This window comes from Notamacropus eugenii, chromosome 4, assembly GCF_028372415.1.
Source record: "Notamacropus eugenii isolate mMacEug1 chromosome 4, mMacEug1.pri_v2, whole genome shotgun sequence".
Taxonomy (NCBI): Eukaryota; Metazoa; Chordata; class Mammalia; order Diprotodontia; family Macropodidae; genus Notamacropus; species Notamacropus eugenii.
In genome coordinates, this window is record NC_092875.1 from 108,664,926 (window position 1) to 108,680,008 (window position 15,083).

At 40.5% G+C, this 15,083-nt stretch overlaps 1 pseudogene; it reads right to left on the reverse strand.

The window, feature by feature from the left end:
• Positions 1 to 836: 836 nt before the first annotated feature.
• On the reverse strand, positions 837 to 4,761 carry LOC140498218 (ferritin heavy chain-like; annotated as a pseudogene).
• Positions 4,762 to 15,083: the final 10,322 nt, after the last annotated feature.

Consider the following 15,083-nt stretch of genomic DNA (forward strand, 5'->3'; position numbering starts at 1 on the left):
GGACAAACTATTGTGAGTTCAGCAGGTGAAAGCATAGAATTCCTCAAGCCCTGACAATGAACTCCTCTGCCAGGGAGCTTAAGTAAGGGAATCAAGGGAATCTATAGACACAGGTAGCATAGGAAATATTCTTCTAAAGAGAACACAGGACACCCACCATTATTAGATATACTTAATACCAAGGGAATTCCATAGTAGAACTGTAGCATTTAATTGCTCAGTTAAGAACTGTAAGAAATTTTAGACTTGTAAGATGTGAAAGAGTCCTTCAGATCTCTTATTCAAACTGCCAGTTTTGAATATTAAAGACTTAAGGCCCAGAAAGGTCACCCAACTAGTAAGTGTAAAATCCCAGACTTAAGCCAAGGCTCACTCCTTCTCAGCTCTTTGTGTTTTCTGCTATACCTCTTCTTGGTATTGTTCACTTGTGTCTGACTGTGGCCATGTGGACCATAGAATCCATGGGGTTTTCTTGGCAAAGATAATGGAGTGGTTTGCCATTTGCAAACCCCAGTGGATTAAAGGAAATGGAGGTTAAGTGAATTGCCCAGGGTGATAGAGCTGGTAGGGTCTGAGGCTGAATTTGTACTCAGGTCTTCTGTTCTCAGGCTCAACAGAAAATCTACAGATGGATCCCGTACTCCCTCCTTTAACATAGCCTTATCATATGTAAATTTACCAGGTCTATGTCCCATTCATAGCCTTCCCTATTCCCGTAAGGGACAACCAGAAACCAGAGAAACTCAGCTAAGCTCCAAGTATTCATGTATTCACCCCTTCCCCAGACATGATTGCATATGAACAGGGCCTGAGAAAGAAAATCCACTTACCTTAGGGAATAAATTGTAGAGTTTTCAGCTCCATGAAAAGAGAAGACTTTCCAATAATGAGGGCTGTCCAAAATGCAATGAGATTCCTCAGGTCGTCCTGGGTGATCTTCATGATTGTGGTGATCTTCAAACACTTGAGAAAAGCATTGATTTTGGATATTGACTTGTTTTTCGGTTTTTTTTTTTTTTCCTATTAGTAACTAGTCACTTTATTAACATGTAAATGGTGGTAGTATTTTGATGCAAATTATGGCCAGAGAACCAAAATATATGTGCACTGAAAAACCGTAAGAGTCATGCCCACAGTTCCCAGATGCGGGGGAAGCGAGGTGTCACTTAGATCTCATTGTCACTGTTCCCAAGGGTATGCTTCTCAAAAAGATATTCCTCCATGTCAGAATCTGGGGGCCCCATTTTTCCCAAGTTGGCTACGTGATCACCCAGTTGTGTGATGGACTTTACCTGTTTATCTAACTAATGGGTTTCAATGAAATCACATAAATGGGGGTCATTCTTGTTGGCTGTCAGCTTGTGCAATTCCAGTAATGACTGATTGACATTTTTTTCCAAATACAGAGCATGCTCCAGTGCATTCAGCCCACTCTCCCAGTCATCTCGGTGTGATTTCTTGATGTCTTGGAGAAAGATGGGGCTGCCAAGTTGGTTCTGGAGTTTCATCAGCTTCTCAGTGTGCTCCTCCTCCTCCTGGGACTGGTAGAGGAAGTACTTGGCAAAGTTCTTTAATGCTACATCATCTTGGTCAAAGTAATAAGACATGGACAGTTAAAAATTGCAGGCATAGAGTTTCCATTTGATCTAGTGGTTGATGGCAGCCTCTGAGTCCTGGTGGTAGTTCTGCTGCACCTGAGAGGGGGCTGATATGGTCATTGCAGTGGTGGAGGCTGTGTAGTGGCTGGGGCTGAAGTTGGGGAGGTGGCAGAAGCGCAAAGGCAGCGGAGTCCAGGGACCAGGGGCTGGGGGCAGCTGAGCTTCTTCTACTGCATGGAAGGGAGGAGGGAACGAAGTGTTAGTTAGTGGAGGTGCAGGTGGACAGGTGGGTAAGTGCGGCTCTGGGCAGAAATCAAGGAGCAGGTTCTGTATAAGCACTGTGGAAGGAGGAAACCTCAGAGACTCCCTTTCCCTGCTCTTCTGGTCCATTGGGAGTATTGTTGAAGAGTCTTTTCTTAATGAGTTATATTCATTATTTCAGAGGAACTTGGAGTTTTCCTTCCAATATTGATTCTGTGACTCTGGAAAAATAAAAGGTTGAAATCGTTTAGCTGGCCAAGAGGAGGATGGATTGTGAGTTCAAGGTTCTTTCAGCATCCCTTCAACATCACAGGATATTGGCAGCCATGTATTTAGCTGTAGGTCAATTCTTGGTTTGAAAGCTTTAGACAAGGCTAATGTTTCTATGATTAAATGCCTGTTCTAGACAAAACTGAGTACTTAGGAAACTAGATGAAAATTCAGTTGTTAGGCTGTTAGCACAATAGCTAGCCCTGGAAAATGTCATTGTTGGAGTCAATATGAAAGCAAATCTTGCATGAGTAGGTGTATTTAGTTGCAAAGAGCCTCTCTGGAATCTGTTTCCATGTGGAGCAGGAGGATGCCTTTGGAAGAGGGATTCTTTTTTACGGTGATGTTCTTGGAAGTGGGGATTTTTACAAGGATGCTCTTGGAACAAGGTTATTGTGGGGTTTTTTTGCATGACTTAAGTTTATTTGGTTTTTTGTTTTGTTTTGTTTTTGGAATTTCAGCGTGTCTGACTGTGGCTGATCACACCAATATGAGCTCACAATGCTCTGCCACAGGTGGGACACAAAGGGTCAATGTGAATATTTGGGGTGAATATTCCAAATTTCGGCATCCTGCGTTTGCTTTGTGCTGTCTCAATCCTGTTTTGATCAAAGCACATGGCACCCTTTTTGAAGTGGGCCCGCCACACTGAGCAGCCCTGTGCCAGTGTGTCCAGTGTTGCACAGAGAAATCGACAGTTTTTGACAGGGTCCTGGTATCGTTTCTTCTGCCCACCATGTGATCTCCTGCCCCATGTGAGTTCTCCATAAAATAATCTTTTTGACAAGCCAACATTTTGCATTCAAACATCTTGGCCAGACCATCAGAGGTGCACCATCTGAAGCTTTGTTTGAATACTTGGTAGTTCAGTTCTATCAAGGACTTCAGTGTCTCCTAACCTATCCTGCCAGGTGATCCTCAGAATCTTCTTTAGATAGTTCCAGTGGAAGCGATTCAGTTTCTTGGCATGGCACTGGTAGATTCGCCTTGTTCCAGAAGCACACAATGAGGTCATCATAATAGCTCTGTAGACTTTCAGTTTGGTAGTCAGTCTGATACCTCTTCTCTCCCAAACTTTTCTTCAGAGCCTCCCAAACACATTGTCAATGTCTTCATCCCTGGACAGTACACTACCAAGATAAGTGAACTTATTCACAGCTTTCAAAACTTCTCCATTCGGTGTAACCGATGGTTTCATGTACAGATAGTGTGGAGGTGGCTGATGGAACACCTGTGTTTCTTTGGTATTATTAGGCCAAAATTAGCACAAGCAAGAGAGAATTGATCCATGCGTTGTTGCATCTCAGCTTCAGAGGCTGCACTGAGTGCACAATCATCTGCAAACAGAAAATCATGCTCCAACCCTCCCTTCACTTTTCTCTCAGTTTGTAGCCTTTTCAAACTGAAGAACTTGCCATCAGTATGGTAGTAGACATTGATGTGCTCATCCTTACTGAAAACATTAGTTAACATTACTGAAAACATCATGCTAATAAGCATGGGAACAAGCACACAGCCCTGTTTCACTTCACTGGTGACTGGGAAGTCACGAGAGCTTTGTCCACTGTCCAGAACCAAGGAAAACATGCCATTGTGAAACTGACATACGATACTGATGAACTTCTTTGGGCAATCAAATTTTGACATAACTTTCCTTAATCCCTCACCAGTAACAGTGTCAAAGGCCTTGGTCAGATCTACAAATGGTCTCCATCAACATCCTCATCACAACAAATGCAAGCATAGTTTTCAGCCACAGAATAGAAATGAACCAGCTTCCTGTTGAATGAAGTAAGACATGATGAAGATGAATTGCTCAACTCAGTTCAATTCAGTTCAACTAAACAAATATTAATTATGCAAACCAAAGGCAGCCAGGAAGCCTTTGTCAATGGAAGGCTGTGTAGGTCACTGGAGAGAACACCTTGACTGCATGTCAGAATTCTGGATCCCAGCTATTAAAGGTCCATGTGACATTCAGAAAGACATTTCTCCACTTTGAGGGTTGGAGTCATCCTTCCCTAGGAGCCAGTTTGAAGAACGTGGATTGGGGCTCAAATACTAAGGTTTAATTTCTCATCTGTAGCATGAAGACAATGACATTAGCAGCTCAACATGATTGTTGGGAGGAAAAAGTTTGCAAATATTAAAATTTATGGCTTTTCAGAGAAAATTTCTTCATTTTTCAAATAAGGGTTGGCTTATAAAACCCCCAAAGTCCATTCCACCAAACGATGGTGTTAAATTTCTTTCAAGTGTAATCTCTTCTCTCCCAAGGTCTCTTCTGGCTTCTAGTAATTATTATTTTCATCATAAACCATTTCAGGAACCTGAAAATATTTCACTCTGACACGGTGTACCGATAATACCTCAACAGACATAAAATGTGGATACATCTTCAGAGACAAGATTTTCATATATTCAGCAGAGATTCAGATGTGATAATGACATGTCTCCTGGATCTTTTGAGGCTGAAAAGAAAAGAAATTCTTAAGACATGACACCTGTCTTATCACCAAGGACAAACTATTGTGAGTTCAACAGGTGAATGCATAGGATTCCTCAGGCCCTGACAATGCTCTCCTATGCTAGGGAGCTTAAGCAAGGGAATCAAGGGAATCTGCAGACACAGGTGGCATGGGAAATATTCTACTAAAGATAAAATGGGACACCTAACATTGTTAGATCTACTGAAAACCAAGAGAATTCCATACCACAACCAGAGTATTTAATTGCTCAGTTAAAAAGTGTAAGAAATTTTAGACTTGTAAAATGTGAAAGAGTCCTCAAGATCTCTTATTCAACCTGTGAATTTTGAATATTAAAGCCTCAAGGCCCAGAAAGGTCACCCAACTAGTAAGTGTAAGATCCCAGACTTGAGCCAAGGCTCACTCCTTCTCAGCTCTTTGTGTTTTCTGCTATACCTCTTCTTGGTATTGTTCACTTGTGTCTGACTGTGGCCATGTGGACCATAGAATCCATGAGGTTTTCTTGGCAAAGATAATGGAGTGGTTTACCATTTGCAAACCCCAGTGGATTAAGGGAAATGGAGGTTAAGTGAATTCCCTAGGGTGACAGAGCTGGTAGGGTTTGAGGCTGAATTTGTGCTCAGGTCTTCTGATCTCAGGCTCAACACTCTATCTACTGATAGATCCCCTACTCCCTCCTTTAACATAGCCTTATGATATGAAAATTTACCAGGATGATGTCCCATTTACAGCCTTCCCTATTCCTGTAAGGGACAACCAGAAACCAGAGAAACTCAAATAAGCTCCAAGTGTTCATGTATTCACTCCTTCCCCAGACATGATTGCATATGAACAGGGTTTTCCAGAAACAAAATCGACTTACCTTAGGGAATAAATTGTGGAATTTTCAGCTCCTTGCAAAGAGAAGACTTTCTAATAATGAGGGTTGTCCAAAATGCAATGAGATTCCTGAGGTCATCCTGGGTATTCTTCATCATTGTGGTGATCTTTAAAGTTTTGAGATAAGCATTGATTGGGGATATTCGCTTCTTTTTCATTTTGTTTTGTTTTCTTTTTTTGAATTAGTAACTAGTGACTTAATTGAGATGTAAATGGTGGTAGTTTTTTGGTACAAATTATGGCCAGATAACCAACATATATGTGCATTGAAAGACAGGAAGAGACATGCCCACTATTCCCAGGTGTGGGGGAAGCCAGGTTGGCTTAGCTGTCATTGTCACTGTCCCCAAAGGTGTGCTTGTCAAAAGGATATTCCTCCATGCCAGAATCTGGGGTCCCCATTTTGCCCGGGTTTGTTATGGGATCACCCAGTTTTTTGATGGACTTTACCTGTTCATCTAAGTAGTGGGATGATGAAATCACTTAAACAGGGGTCACTCTTGTCAGTTGTCAGCTTGTGCAATTCTAGTAACGACGGATTGACATTTTTTTCCAAGTGCAGGGCACATGCACTGCATTCAGCCCACTCTCCCAGTCACCTCGGTGTGGCTTCTTGATGTCTTGCAGAAAGATGGGGCTGCCAAGCTGGTTCTGGAGTTTCATCAGCTTGTCAGCCTGCTGCCTCTCCTCCTGGGACTGGTAGAGGAAGTACTTGGCTATGTTCTACAATGCTACATCATCTTGGTCAAAGTCGTAAGACAAGGACAGTTAGACATAGGGGGCGTAGAGCTCCCGTTTGATCTAGTGGTTGATGGTGGCCTCTGAGTCCTGCTGGTAGTTCAGTTGCACCTGAGAGGGGGCTGATGTGGTTCTATCAGCGGTGGAGGCTGTGTAGCAGCTGGGGCTGAAGTTGGGGAGGTGGCAGAGGCAGCAAGCGCAGAAGAGGCCGGGGACCAGGGGCTTGGGGCGGCTGAGCTGGTTCTGCTGCGTTACAGGGTGGAGGGACGAAGTGTTGGTTAGTGGAAGTGCAGGTGGACAGGTGGGTAAGGGTGGCTCTGGGCAGAAATCGAGCAGCGGATTCTGTATAAGCACTGTGGAAGAAGGAAACCTCAGAGACTCCCTTTCCCTGCTCTTCTGGGTGACTGGGAGTATTGTTGAAGAGTCTCTGTGTTGCTGAGTTATATGAGTTGTTTGGGAGGAACTTTGGGTTTTCCTTCCAATATTGATTCTGTGACTCTGGAAAAATAAAAATTTAAAACTGTTTAGCTGGCCAAGAGGAGCATGGATTGTGAGTTCAGGGTTCTTTCAGCATCCCTTCAACATCGCAGGATACTGATGTATTTAGCTGTAGATCAGTTCTTGGTTTTAAAGCTTTAGAAAAGGCTCATGTTGTTTCTCCGATTAAATGCCTGTTCCAGACAAAACTTAGTTCTTAGGAAGAGATAAAATTTCAGTTGATAGGCTGTTCGCACAATAGCTAGCCCTAGACAGTGTCATTGTTGGAGTCAATATGAAAGCAAATCTTGCATGAGTAGGTGTATTTAGCTGCAAAGAGTCTCTCTGGAATCTGTTTGCATGTGGAGAAGGAGGGTTCGTTTGGAAGAGGGATTCTTTTTTACAGTGACGTTCTTGGAAGTGGGGATTTTTACAAGGATGCTTTTGGAAGAAGGATTTTGTTTTTGTTTTTTTTTTTTAGGAATGCTAAGTTGTCAACTAAGAGGCAATATTTTAATTGAACATTTGGGTTGGGGGCTAAGGCAGAAAAGAGAGAAAGGGAGTCAGTAAAGCTTTGGAGATCATACAGTAAAAAGGTAGTCAACGTTGAATTTGCTTATAAAATGGAACCTTGGGAAGACCAACAAATTAGGAGCCTTGGGCAACCTTTCACCAAGTAATCTCTTCTCATCTGTCTTCTTTGTGTTGCAGGGCACATTGGCAATGTCCACTGCCTGGAGGAGCCTGGAAAGCTTGTAGCAATGAATTTCCCTTCAGAATTGTGTCCCAGCTGACCACATTCAGGGCACCCAAAGGAGGAGAAGTTTTCTTTGCAGTCCGTTATCATGCTGAATTCAGCCTCACAAGTCACTTTGGTATTTGGCTAGGCATTGTACATTATCTGGGCAGTACTGAGGATGGCATCGTTTTGGTTGCCAAGGCCAAGTTGCCCCATCTTGTTCTCTCCAAATGCAAATATAAAGTCAGTTTCTATCAAAGCCAGAGTGTGTTTCCTACCACAGTCAGTGGACTCCATCACTTCCTTGCTGAACACTTCCATGAATGTGGGGGCTTCCACTCTCTTGGTATCACCATTTCCCAGCTGCCCCTTCTCATTTCGATCCCAGCTCCACAGCTTTCCTTCTGTGTTGATGAGTTGACTGTGACCAGCACAGGGGTCAGAGACCATTGTCCAAACCTGGATCCTGAACAGACAGCCATTTCTGTGTGGTCCGCATAAGTTTTGCCTCAGATTGCTGTAAGCAGTTTGCTGTTTAGTTACTTCCTTCTGACCAATGAGGACCCAGTTGGTCAACCCCAATATCAAAAGCCGCCTTCTGCACTTAAAGCCTGGTTTGGCTGAGGGGGATATAATGGGGAGAGGGAAAGAGTCTAGGCCCCCGCCCCCGGCATGTACTCATGATCCTCCCCTTTGTGTGCTCTGCCTCTGTGATGACCAAGGAGTTTTACAAGGATGCTGGAGATTCTTGGAGGAGGTGGTTAAAGCAGGGGAAGACAGTGGCATGGTGTTTGACATCCCAGCAGAGGCCTCTTGGATTTGAAGATTTTATGGCTTGTGAGAATCCTCCTCCCCTCTTGCTGAGGCCAGGAGAATAACACCCAGGCAGCTGAACTGACTCATTTCCCAGAGGTCCCCAATGCCTGAGGCCCCTGGCTTGAGACATGGTTGTACCACCTTCCTTCTGTCCAGGAACACCCCGCCACCCAAGTTGGGAGCAGTGGAGACAGAAGCCCCAAACCCTCCGTGTATCTGAGGTGATCAACAAGGGTGAGCCAGACAGCAAGGTGAGTGACCTTTAGTGGAGAGCAGAGGAGCAAGTTACTACCCTTCCATGTTCCCCTGCAACTGAGGGTTGAGACAGGGCTAGACTCATAACCTTCAGTACCTACAGTTTGAGAGAAGGTGTGGTGTTTTCCCTTGGGACATGGGCATTGAAAGACTTTGGTGTTAATGAGTTTTCCTGAATTTATCCTATTACCTAGCTCTTTCAACTCCTATATTATTTTTATACCTATCCATACCTATATCCATATCCCTATCTATATCTAATCTGTATCTGTATCTCTATCTTCATATCTGTATCTATGCACATATATTCATATTCATATCTATGTCTATGTCCCTAACTATATATCTCTGTCTAATCTCCATGTGTCAATTTCCATATCTCTATCCAATCTGTATCTTTACCTATATTTATCTCTATCTATATTCCTGTCCATATCTATAGCTAATCTCTATCTGTATCTACATATGTATATCAGGGTATCAATATTCATATCCATATTTATATCTGAGTCCCTATCCCTTTCCCTGTCTAATCTGTATATATTCCTATTTCCATATATATATATATATATATATATATTCAATCTAGATGTGTACCTATACCTATCTTCATGTATATCTATATTCATGTTCATGTCAATATCACATCTATATCTGTAATTGTTTGTACCTATATCCATATCTCTATCTATATCTATCTGTATCATATCTGTATGTATATATATATCCATGTGCATATCTTTATATCCCTATTCATATGTAACTTGTTTCTCAAATGTATATCTATATTCATGACCGTATCTATATCTAATCTCTATTTAAGTCTGTATCTACCTATATGCATACATAAGTATACATATGCACCAGTATGCATGTCTGCTACAGGTATGTGTATGTACATATTTTATTTCCATGGATTTAAATTCTTAACCCCTGTTCAAGGACAAGACAAGAGATTATGAAGTAATGACGAAAGTTTCCTTGGTTAATGTGTTGTTCTTCTATTAGATATTTGATCATAATGTCCCCTTCACCTCACACTGTAGGCCCACCTAGTCTTTTTAAAAGCAGTAATGAAAAGAATATATTGTATCATGTTTTTTTCTCTTATGTGCATAAATATTCAGTTGCTAAACTCAGCTCACTCTGTGGGGGGGAGTTCAAGACTTCTGGCAGGAGAGATAATCAGAAATGATCTCATTTCTTTTCTAAGAAAATTTCTAAAATGACGTGAGGGGAGGTTGCTTTCATTTAAAAATCTGTGTTAAATTCTCAGTAAGAACCAAGAAGGGATATTTATTAAAACATATAATTTTTTCATCCTAACTTATATAAAGCAATCTTTGTGCTCCTGTGTATGCCTCTTTAGTTAAAGAGGTTTCCTCATTAAATACCTTTGTTTTCTCATTTTCCCATATTTACTGATGAATATAGGAGTGAAATCCTTTTTTGAAATATTTTTCAGGGAAAAATGGGAGAAAACAACAACAAAAATCATTATTCTTTTTTGTATCCTCTGTAAGAGATATCTTTCCTTCTTTTCTGTTCAATCAACTTTTCTATGAAACGAGGGCAATGAGGTGGCAGCTGGGCTGGAGTCAAGACTACCTAAGTTCAGACCTGGCCCCTGGCACTTTACTGGTGTGTCCTGGGCAAGACACAAATACCAATATCCTACAGTTGTTGTGATGATCACAGGAAATATTGGTTAAGAGATCAGCATAGTGTCTTGCTCATAGTGGTTCTTAATCCAAAGTGTGGGGAAATGAAATTGATGGTTTCTCACACACACACAAACATATTTACTAGAAGAAATTAGAGGTAGACAAATTCATTGCCAAAGATTGAACCAATGAATTTCATATGTGTATGTATGTACACATACATATATTTAAATGTCTTATTATTTCTATTATTTTAGTCAGAAAAATCTTCTGGTAGAATAAGGCATATGTATATGAATACATAAAAATAAATATATGTTACTCATTATTTGAGTATTCATTATTTGAAGCCTCAAAGTTATGAGGCTGCATGTTGTTTGAGCATGGATTTGTTTGATGGCAGCTGATTAGGCAATGCCCAGGGAGAAAACTTCTACCAATCAGTGGATCAGCAATTATCTTGAAGTTTATAGTGACAGAATATTGCCCAGAGGATTGAAAGGTGAAGTTAACTGTCTAGTGTGTTTTACTGGCAGAATCTGAACTCAGATTTTCTTGCTGCAGAGACCAGTCTGTTATACTGCCTCCCCTGGAAGTTACGGAAGGAAACCACAATTGTAACAAGAATATACATTCATGAATTCACCACTTATGAAATTATGTGCCACCATTCCCACTTAACACTAACATATTTCCAACAACATCCTGTTTTGTCTTTGTCTGATCAGGTGACCCTGGACAAGTCATTTTTCCTTTATTGCCTTAACTGTAAAGTGGGGGTGATAATAGCTGCTCCCTCTCCCAGTTGCGGGAATCACATGAAGTAATTGTAAACTGCTCATCAAGGGCTTAGCATTGTGCCTAGCACAGAGTTAATTGCTACATAAATGGGAGTTATTATTTTCATCACTATTATTTATTTCTACATACAGAAAAAAACCAAGCCCCACCATTAGACTGTTGCAAGCTTCAGGGAGTTTCCTATGTGCTATTTGCACTTATACCACTAGGCGTCAGCAGTGGGTCTAATGCGAGACACCCTCAGACCTAGAGCCACACCCCCTGAACTGAAAGCACTTTGAGAGCCCTATTCCTGACTGGAGGAGACCAAGGGCTAACCCTCAGATTTTATCCCACTAATGCTTGCTTGAAATGTGTCCAATTTGTGTATGGTTAGTTTTCTTATTGCTTTGCAGTCCCCTCTGACTGTAAGAGCCATCTTTATCATTTGCTGATAATAAATGGGGAAGAGTCCCTGAATGCCAATTCAACTGTTTTTCTATTTTAAGTAAACGAGTGCTTTTCACCACTACCATGTCATGGCAAACACTGATAATGACATGGCACCTCTTTGGAGCAATACATTTATCTCCTCCACAGTCACTCATCTTTGAGTCCCAACTCCTGAAGCAGCCTTTTCACATGCAACACAAAGACAGAAGCACCTTCTCCCTCATGCACAAAAGCACTGATGAGCTAAGTAGAGATTCATAGGTATTCTCCAAGGAAACCTTCAAATTGTACAACTCGCTCCTGCAAGTATTCCAACAACACAACTTTGTGATGTTCCATTTTCAGGAATTATAGAAGATCAAAAACTGGTCACTAGAGCATTTAAATTAACCTCCTATATTTCTCCACCTCAGTTCTCTGCCAATGTGATTTTATTTCAATGACATACAATAATAGACTGAAAGGTCCCTTGGTCAAGGCAGGTTCACCCCTGAACGTGTCCATCGCTTCCCTTAATGAATTTCTCAAAATATTTTGTTGACAGCCTCATTATCATGAGCAGTTATTGTCAAGGGAGAATCAGAGAATTTCCCAATTAAAAGAAACCCAGTCACTACTTAATTCAAACTACATACTTGATAAAGTATGATGATTGTCACGTAACTGTCAACCTCTGCTTAAAGACCTCCAACAACCCCTTCCCCTACCAATAATGGCAGTCATTCCACTTTTGGATAGCTCTAATTCCTTGAGCATTTTTCTTTAGATCAAACTCAAATTTAGGCTTAATGTATACATTGATTCAGGTCTGCCCTTGGGGGTCAAACAAAACAAATGTAATTTGTCTTCCATATTTTGGTCCTTTCATGTACTTAAAGGGAATTATTCTCTTACTTCTTGGTCCTATCTTGCCAGGATAAACACTTTAACCACTTGTTCAACCAGTCTCAAGGTAACATGTATTACAAGCTATTTATTATGAAAATTAACCATATCTGGATACTGTCCTGCCCATCAACGTCCTTCTGAAAATGTGGGCTTCAGAAAAGAACATCTGACTATTCTTTGGATTTGACCAAGGGATGATCACCTCCTTATTCCAAAAGCTTTACCTCTCTTGACATTACACATTCACTAATACTCTCAGATCTTTTCACAGGCAAACTGTTCATTATATAGTACCTTAGAATTTTATTTCTGAAACTCAAGTGTCAGATTTGCAATATTGAAATTAATTTTATTATAATAAGCACAATATTCAAAGCCAATTAAGATCCTTTCCATTCTTTCTTTTCCTTTTAAAAAAATATCAGGACAGTATTGGTTCTTCTGAAAGCCTTCCTTTGCTAAACAGTCTTACAAATATCAGTGACTGGTTCAGCAATCTTACCTAGCAACTGTATCAGTTCCCAGGGATGTAGTTTTCTTAGGCTCCATGATTCTAATTCATCAAGGATATGTCTGACATCTTTATTTAATTTGCTAACAAAATAAAGTTGTATAAAATTTATGAATATATAGTATATGTTTCCTAATTGGTACCAATTTGCTAATGAGCCATCTTGATTCTGTCCCTTCTTCTTCAAAGGTTTCTCAAGCAGAGAAAAAAGAAAGAGTAATAATTGGGCAGCTCTGTCTTTTTTCTGCCTTTGTCCAATTTTATCCCATCTACTCTGGGTAATGGGCAGCAATGCCTAGTTTCATCTTCATCTGAGACTTTCCCTTCTGATCCATCCCCTTGCCCTGTTTCTCTGCACCTGATAAGGGCTTCTCTTTTCTTCAGGGCTCTTTTGCTCCACTCTCCATCCCTGCTTTGATTCTCTTCACAAAGACATCTGCTACATCATCAGTAGGCAACATGTGGTTCCAAGGTATTTATTATCATTGTGGGGACCTGCCTGGGATCCTGGACAATCTTGTATAATCTCAAGTTGCACAGATTTCCAACTTCTTGGTCTTGGATGGCTTCCTATGGATCTGTGATCATTTATGGTTCTGTCACAACAGGATTTCTTAACACAGCTCCATTATGGGCTGAATACCTCAACAATGATCTGTGTTCTCCACAAGTTTGCCCTTTAGGTGGGATCCCTTCCCATATGTCCTCTTCCCATTCATGCTATGTCTCTATGAGAGAATATGCCCTGGTTTTGTGGAGGGTAGTTGCACTTTTTGCTTTTTTACTGCATTCCTCCATTTGTAAGATTTACTTTTTTGCTTACTTTATAGGTATATTCCTTTTACAAGCTTATTCCCTTTCTTACTAGTACTATTACTGCTACTACTATTGCTACTACTACTACTACTGCTACTACTACTACTATAACTACTACTACTACAACTATTACTACTATTACTTATATTACTATTCCTACCACTACTACTACTCCTACTACTACTATTACTACTACTGCTACTAATACTAATACTAATACTAATATCACTACTACTACAACTACTACTACTACTTATATTACTATTCCTACCACTACTACTATTCCTACTACTGCTACTACTACTGATACTACTACTACTACCACTACTACTACCACTACTAGTACTACTACAGCTAGCATTTATATAGAGCATTAAGATTTGTAAGAACTTTATACATGTTAAATCATTTGATTCTTTCTACATTTCTGTATGTTGGGAGCTATTATTCTGGTTTTTCAGATGAGGACACTGTGATGAAGAAAGTTTAAGCAAGCTGATCATGGGCATATCGTTAATAATTGTATGGGGCAGGATTTGTACTCAGGTCATACTGACTCCAAATCTAGTACAATATCCACTGCATTAACTCATCCCATCATTTATAGGTTTACTTTCCTTACAGATTTACTCCTATAACAACTCTTCCCTCTATGGTCTCTTTTTCCTTTATGGGTTGATTCATTTTACATTTTAACCTCTTAAAAACTTGATAGTCACACTTACCTATTTTCTCTGAGTGCTCTAAGCAGCAGAAAGGAAGACATCCAATTTTTCTGTTCCTTCTATCCTTACCAGTGTGTTTCACTTTCCTTTTCTTATTTACTATGCCTTCTGCATTTCCTCGAGTTTTCTTCCTCCCTTTTGAGACTTTTTCCTTGATTCTTCTTCATCTGGAGTCCTCATTATATGGAATCCAACTCTTCTTCCATGAGTTCAAGTCAATCTTCAATTGTTCCACAAATTTTCTTAATTTCTTCTCCCCAATTCCACTCTCTGGCCTTCTTCACCCATCCATCTATAGTCTTCTTTGTCTTCTTTTTATTCAATTTATTTTTTCTTTTTCTAATCGTTTCTGTCCTTCTCCTTTTGAAGCTGAGTTCCTGGGGATGTTGTGGTCATGATATGAGAGATTGTTGGGTGGAAAGCTTGTTTGCCATCACCACTTGCTGCACCTGGAGTAACTCCTGAGTCATGCTCTCTAAAGAATGCTGCTGCTCCTAAATCAAGAACTGTCAAGGTGATACTAATTCAATTAGCAGACCTCTCATGTGATCTGGGATTTTTCTTCTCTCATGGGGAAGTCATTGTATTTCCTTGCCATCTGCTGATTGCAATAAAGAGTAGAATATTTCCCTAGCATTCTCCTTAGTAGCAATTATTGTAGGTGATGGAATGCATTTGTCCCCAAATGTTTAAGAAAGTTTAACTAATACTATATTTATTTACT